Here is a 6,080-nt window from a genome sequence, read left to right as displayed (position 1 = left end):
GTTCTTCTGTGAGTGCTGCCTCCCATCTCTCTATTCCTTTCTGGTTCAGTGTTCTAGAACATACTTTGAGCCTCAAGACTGAGAAATGTCTGTACCCCAAGAGAACAAGAGACCACTCCAAAGCTTTGTCCCTGAACTTCCTATAGACAAGAGTGTATTTCCTTGTGACACACACCAAAAAAAAAACAGCAGAGCCCAGTCTGCCCTGTAATCTCAATGCTCAGGGAAGGTGGGATTTACTCCTGGCATGGAGCAGCTGTCTTCTCTAGGAACTGAGTGATGGCTGGGGAGGGCCCAGATCCATCAACACTGGTGTTACCAGTCAGGTGTCTGTCAAGGGTTACACACTATCTCAAGGGTTCATATCCTGGTGTGCAGGAGGAGCTGTGTGTCCTAGGAAGAGGACCCTGTGCTCCAGCTTCTTACGGAGGGCACCAGGGAGACCCCTCCACCCCCAGTTTCCTGTGCTGGTTGAATGTGATTCAGGTCTGCCCATGCCCTCCCTCATCTTTCTAGGATGCCTTTGCTCTCCCAGGTGATTGCCCTGTGATCTCCCCGTCTTTCCTCATGGATGATGATAGGAGGGAGGGGACTACATAAGGTCACCTTGCAGAATATGGTCTCGGAGACACAGGAAATGATTATGTGAGGGAGCTCCAAGTCTGTTGGAACTGGGTGGAAACAAAGCTGCAAGGCAGGTTCACATCTTAGGGAGTTTTCCCTGTTGAAATGTGGTTTCTTGTTTACCCCTGGTGTTCATGAGGAGACCTGCAGCTCATGTTTAGGCTGCCTAAAGGATGGTAGCCAAGCTCCAAAGGCTGTAATGAAGCTGAGGACCAAGTTTTCCAGGAAGGTCCCAGTGAGCAGCTGCCTTTGAGGATCTAGGTAGATTTTTGCTGCAGACTAGAATAGCTGAGGTTAGGCGAGACTCACTGACATTTTGGTCTGCAGTTCCATGAAGACTGATGATGTTAAGCCCCCTTTCCCATGTGTGTTTATTAGCTTTTTGTACATCTAGTTCAGGGCAGGAATTTTGCTCACTCTAAAATAGTTTTATTCTGACTTTAAATTTTAAAGCAAAGTACATTCATTCACTAACAATAACACATTCTAGACTTACAACATAAAATGAAAACCAAACCAAACCCTGCAAACTTCTCAGTGTTGATAATTTCTGGTGTGTTAGTCTTTGAGATTCAGGGCCAGTATGTCGGCATTCCCTGGAATTTTCAAAACTTCTCCAGCTATGATGATTTAAGCATACTTTGGACAGCTTTCACAATCTATAATTGTTATAGCTGGATTTCTTGTTTAAAGAATAATGCACCTGCCAGGCAGTGGTGGCACACGCTTTTAATTCCAGCACTAAGGAGGCAGAGCCAGGTGTATCTCTGTGAGTTCAAGGCCAGCCTGGGCTACAGAGCAAGACCCAGGACAGGCACCAAAACAACACAGAGAAACCCTGTCTCAAAAAAAATGAATGCACCCTAAGTTGGTAGTACTTACAAGAACTGCATTGTACTGAGACACTTAAAAGATGAAAAACATAACTTCAAATTTGGACTCCCAGTAAGGTGGCAGCACAGAGTTACATTAGATGTTGCTTTTTAAGGATATGTTTTACATCAAAACCATTTTCTATGTTCAGAGAGCATTCAGAGGACCCACACAAAGTACAGTATGTATGTGAACTCATTAGGAAGCATTTTGTCTCTTTAAAATTACCCTTTCATGTTCCTCTTCCTATATGTTGTACCATGCATCTGCATATTTAATTACATGTGTACATGCATACATTATATAGGCTAGGATCCACACACAAGAAAGAATATGTGGTTTTTCCCTTGAGATTGAGTGATCTCATTTAACAGTATACTTTCTAAGTCTATCTACTTTCCTGTAAATTTTGTGATTTCATTTTTCTCTAGGATGAATAAATTTCATTTGGTATATGCACTAGACTTGCATCATGCATTAATATGCTGATGGACATCTAGATTGGTTCCATCTCCTTGCCATTTTGAATAGAGCAGCAGTAATCATGGGTGCCAATATCTCTATGGTAGGGTACAGGATCTCTGGGTATATTCCCAGTGAAATAGCTGAGTCGTGTGGTATTTCTAATGTTTTGAGGGACTTCTACAAGCTCTATATAATGACTGTATTAATTTTCACACCCACCAGCAGAAAATATGTGTTCCTCTTTCTCCACATCCTCTGCAACATTTGTTGTCAGTTATTTGGACTATAGTTATTCTACCTGGGGTGAGCTGGCATCTCACAGTAGATTTAATTTGCATTTCCCTGATGCCTAGGGATCACTTTTTTCCTGAGTTGTATTAGTTATTTATTCTAAACACAAAAGTTGTACTGTATATATGATTTACAAATATGTTTTTCTGTTCTGTAGGTTGTCATTTCAGTTTGCAGTTTTAATTCATAAACTTACTGTCTTAGGGTTACTATTGCTGCGATGAAACACCATGATCAAAAGAAAATTGGGGCAAGAAAGGGTTTATTTACCTTACCCTTCTATATCACTGTTCATCACTGAAGGAAGTCAGGACAGGAATTCAAACAGAGCAGGAACCTGGAGGCAGGAGCTGATGCAGAGGCCAAGGAGGAGTGCTGCTTACTGGCTTGCTCCTCATGGCTTGCTCAGGCTATTTTCCTATAGAACCCAGGACCACTGGCCCAGGAATGGCTTCACACCCACAATGGGCTTGGCCCTCCTCCATTAATCATTTATTAAGAAAATGCTCTTCAGGCTTGCCTACAGCCCAATCTTTTAGTTGTTGTTGTTGTTGTTGTTGTTGTTGTTGTTGTTGTTGTTGTTTTTATTTATTTCACATACCAACCACAGTTTCCCCTCCTCCCTCACTTCCCATTCCCTCCCCCTACCTCCCATCCTCCCTCCCACATATCCCCTCCTCCTCCATTCAAAAATGGACAGGACTCCCATTGGAGTCAACAAAGCATGACATATCAAGTTGAAGCAGGACTTAGTTCCTCCCCCTGCTTCAAGGCTGTGCACGGTATCCTGGCATGGGGAATAGGTTCTAAAAAGCCAGCTGAAGCACCAGGGACACCTGATCCCACTGCTAGAGGCCCCACAAACAGACAGAGCTACACAACTGTCACCTACATGCAGAGGGCCTAGGTCTGTCCCAGGCAGGCTCCCTAACTATTAACCCAAGTCTGTGAGCTCCCCCTAGCTTGTTTCAGGTGTCTCTGTGGGTTTTTCCACCACGATCTTGACCTCCCCTGCTCATACAGTCTCCCTTCGATCTCTTCAACTGGACTCCTGTAGTTTGGCCCAGCCCTCGACTGTGGATCTCTGCATCTCTTTCCATCATTTACTAGATGCAGGCTCTCTGATGACAACTAGGGTAGTCACCACTCTGATTACAGGAGAAGGCCAGTTCAGGCTCCCTCTCCACTATTACTAGTGCCTTAGCTGGGGTCATCTTTGTGGATTCCTGGGAGTTTCCCTTGCACCAGGTTTCTCTATAACCCCTAATTGGTCCATTTATCAAGATATCTTTCATTACTCTCCCCTTCTTCCCATCCCAGCTCAACCAATCTGATCACTCATGCTCCCATCCCTCCATCTCCCATCTCCTCCCTACTTGTCCCCCTACCCCCACTCCCAGTTTACCTAGGAGATCTCATATATTTCCCCTTTCCAGGGAAATCCATGTGTCCCTCTTATGGTCCTTTTTGTTACCTAGCTTCTCTGGGGCTGTGGATTGTAGTCTGGTTATTCTGTGCTTTACATCTAATATCCACTTATGAATGAGTACATACCATGTTTGTCTTTCAGGGAGTGGGTTACTTTACTCAGGATGATTTTTTTCTACTTACATCCATTTGCCTGTAATTTAAGCTTTAGTGGTGTTTCTCTTACATTTGTGAGTGCCCTTGTATTTGGGGCATAAGTGTTCAGAATTGAAACTTCATCTTAGTGGATCTTTCCTGTGATGAGAATGTAATGTCCTTTTCTATCTCTTGATTGATTTTAGTTTGAAGTCTATTTTGTTGGGTGTTAGGATGGCTACACCAGCTTGCTTCTTAAGTCCATTTGATTGGAAAGACTTTTCCCAGCCTTTTACTCTGAGGTAGTGTCTGTCTTTGAACTTGAGGTGTGTTTCTTGTATGCAGCAGAAAGATGGGTCCTGCTTTCATATCCATTCTGTTAGCCTGTGTTTTTTATAGGTGAATTAATCCATTAATATTAAGGGTTATTAATGACCAGTGATTGTTCATTCCTGTTATCTTTTGGTAGTAGTGTATGTGTATTTCTCTCTTCTTTGGGATTTGCTGCTGTGAAGAAATCTATTGCCTGTGTTGTTGTGGGTGTACCTGACTTCCTTAGGTTGGAATTTTCCTTCTAGTGTTTTCTGTAGGGCTGGACTTGTAGATAGAAATTGTTCAAATCTAGTTTTGTCTTGGAATGTCTTGTTCACTCCATCTATGGTGACTGAAAGTTTTGCTGGGTATATTAGGTAGGCTGGCATCCATGGTCTCTTAGTATCTGCATTACATCTGTCCAGGTCCTTCTAGCTTTCAAAGTCTCCATTGAGAAGTCGGGTGTTATTCTGATAGGTCTGCCTTTATAATTCACTTGGCCTTTTTTTCTTTGCTGTTCTTAATATTCTTTCTTTATTCTGTATGTTTAGTGGGTTAAATATTATGCTGCGAGGGGACTTTTTGGGGGGTCCAGTCTATTTGGTGTTCTATAGCTTGTTGTATCTTCATTGGTATGCCCTTCTTTAAGTTGGGAAAGTTTTCTTCCATGATTTTATTGAATGTATTTTCTGTACCTTTGAGTTGTTATTCTTCTCCTTCTTTTATCCCTATTATTCTTAGTTTTGGTCTTTTTATGGTGTCCTAGATTTCCTGGACATTTTGTGTTATGACGTTTTTTGGCTTTGGTGTTTTCTTTGACTGACAAATCTATTTGCTCTATTTTATTCTCTACACTAGAGATTCTGTCTTCCATACTTGTATTTTGTTGCTTATGCTTACATCTGTGTTTCTTATTCATTTACTCAGATTTTCTATTTCCTGCATTCCCTCAGTTTGTGTCTTCTTCACTGTCTCCATTTCAATTTTCAGATCTTGAGCTGTTTTTTTTTCACGTTTATTTTTTGTATGTTTGTTTTTTCATGGTTTTCTTGGCTGTCTTTAAGAGATTTATTGATTTTTTCCAATTTTTTGTCTCTTCCTAAATTTCTTTAAGGGAATTTTTCATTTTTCTTTAAAGGCCTCTAGCACTTTCATGAAGTTATTTTTATAGTTGCTTTCTTCTGCTTCTACATTGTGATGTTCAGATCTTGCTGTTGTAGGAGGGCTAGGTTCTGGTGATGCCATATTGCTCTTTATGTTGTTGTTTGTATTTTTTCACTGACTGTCTCCCTATCTTTTCCTCTAATAGGTGCAAGAGGTGCCTGTGTCTGAGTGAGTTGCTATTGGTCCACTCTGTGCTTGTTGTGTCTGTGTCTCAGGTGGCTCCTCTGGGTCCAATCTTAGCTCTTGGTCTAATTGGAGCTGGCCGATTCTGTATCTAAGGGAGTTCCTCTTGGCCCAATCCAAGCAGGCTGATTCTGTGACTCAGGGATCTGCTCTTGGTCTTATCAGGGTTCTTGATCCAGTCAGAGATGGTGGATTCTGTGTCTGAGGAAGCTTCTCTTGGTCCAGTGGGAGCTGTCAGGTTCTGTGTCTCAGGAAGCCTCTCTTGGTCCAATGAGAGCTGGTGGATTCCTTGTCTCAGGAAGTTACTCTTGGTCCAATGGGATCTGGCAGATTCCTTGTGTCAGGAAGTGGGGTCACAGGCAGATGGGTATTGGGCCAGTAGGGCATGGGTCTTGTAGATTGCAGGGTCCGATGGAGGGTTTTAGTGGGAAAGCCTGGTTGCAGGAGTTTTCCCTGCTGCCCAGCAACTGGTGAGGGTTCCTGGGGACTGGATGTGTCCCAAGGCCTGGGTCCTAGAACAAGCCACTTGCTTTAGAACACATTTAAAATTCATTGTTTGATAATTCCATACACATACAAGCACACATACACATATAAAGGTATCT

The sequence above is a fragment of the Peromyscus maniculatus genome, chromosome 1, assembly GCF_049852395.1.
Source record: "Peromyscus maniculatus bairdii isolate BWxNUB_F1_BW_parent chromosome 1, HU_Pman_BW_mat_3.1, whole genome shotgun sequence".
NCBI classification, from domain to species: domain Eukaryota; kingdom Metazoa; phylum Chordata; class Mammalia; order Rodentia; family Cricetidae; genus Peromyscus; species Peromyscus maniculatus.
The sequence above is the reverse complement of the archived record's forward strand: the minus strand, read 5'-3'. Positions refer to the sequence as shown.